Source organism: Schistocerca americana, chromosome 1, assembly GCF_021461395.2.
Source record: "Schistocerca americana isolate TAMUIC-IGC-003095 chromosome 1, iqSchAmer2.1, whole genome shotgun sequence".
NCBI lineage: Eukaryota > Metazoa > Arthropoda > Insecta > Orthoptera > Acrididae > Schistocerca > Schistocerca americana.
In genome coordinates this window covers 234,361,555-234,363,126 of record NC_060119.1, presented here as the reverse complement: position 1 = coordinate 234,363,126, position 1,572 = coordinate 234,361,555, and the positions used below count along the sequence as shown (strand labels likewise).

General features: G+C 46.6%; 1 pseudogene; it reads left to right on the top strand.

Moving 5' to 3' along the window:
• The first annotated feature begins 1,183 nt into the window (after positions 1-1,183).
• On the top strand, positions 1,184-1,301 carry LOC124561457 (annotated as a pseudogene).
• The last annotated feature ends 271 nt before the right edge of the window (positions 1,302-1,572 follow it).

Genomic DNA, 1,572 nt, shown 5'->3' with positions numbered 1-1,572 from the left:
CGTGCACCTTCTCGTAGCCCCATTACACGACAGCGTTCAAACTCAGTGAAGAGTTGATAATGGCGTCTTTATCGCCTTAAAGGCATTCTTAACTAATGTCAACTCAACATGCCCAGTCTCAAAGGTAACTAACGTTCGCGACCGTTACAGCGTGTATTTAAAATAAACCCCACCAAGCGCCGTAAGATGGATTACGTACATTCAGTGCTATATGTGAATATTATACGCAAAATGTGCCGTGAACACTGTTAGTAGCAAAGGTCTAATAAAAGTGTAATAAGTTAAAACGCTATGCCTGATGCGAAAATGAACATCGAAAATGTTGTAAGCTATAAACTTTTTTCCTTCCAACATTATGTGGGGAGACAGCGAGAAAAAGTTTCGTAAAGGTTTAAAAGTATGTTTAAAGTATATTGCATGTCACTATGGGCTCTCGTTCTCAAATACTGGGTGAATAAAATTCCCGTATTCGCACGTCGTGGCTTTTACTTGTGCTTCACCCCGACCCTTACCCCTTTGATAGACAGTTGGTTCTTACCCTCACAGCGATTCTTTCCAGACAGGAAGTGATTTGTGTACCCATGTGTGGCTGAAATCGATCCAGTGGTTTCGGAGGAAATGTGGAACATACATACACCAGCAGCAAGATGCTCGTATCGGAGCACAAGAAAAGCGAATATTCTCCTCTTTGTTAAGACACTGACAGAAAAGTGATTATCAGCTGCCTCATTCTGCCTTCCTGATCACCTCTAAAATTTTTCCCAAAAATATTGCCTTGTGAACGTATTCGCACTCTTCTTAACATGCAACTCACCTGTCGCTACCACGAACTGCTCCAACTGTACCTCGCTCACACCCACTACTCCACCGCTGTTAAGTCTGTCCTGTTGGAAAACATACCCTGCAATGCTTTTCATGGACGCCAGCACAACAGGTCGAATCGCCAGAATGACATACAACGTTGCGGTTTAGGTGTCTGGGAAAATCACAGCTCAACTCATTATCTCTTTGTGGCTCTCCGGCTGTCATTGTCTCCTGTCTCACTGTCACAGTTGTCATAGACTCTGTCTCTCATTATAACTTGCTCTCCCACATCCTCCTTCTCCTTATTCCTCTCCCACTAGCACTGTCTCCTTCAATCTCTTCTTAGCACTGTATTTTCACTGTCTAATGTGTTTCACTCGGCAACGGCCTTGCCGCAGTGGATACACCGGTTCCCGTCAGATCACCGAAGTTAAGCGCTGTCGGGCGTGGCCGGCACGTGGATGGGTGACCATCCGGGCCCTCATGCGCTGCTGCCATTTTTCGGGGTTCACTCAGCCTCGTGATGCCAACTGGAGATCTACTCGACCGAATAGTAGCGGCTCCGGTCAAAGAAAACCATCATAACGAGCGGGAGACCTGTGTACTGACCATGTACCCCTCCTATCTGCATCATCAGCTGAGGATGACACGCCGTCGGATGGTCCCGATGGGCCACTTGCGGCCTGAAGATGCAATGCTTTAATGTGTTCCACTGCCACTGCCACTTTTTGTGCAATGACAGGAGCGTTTTTCTCGCTGATTCCCTAC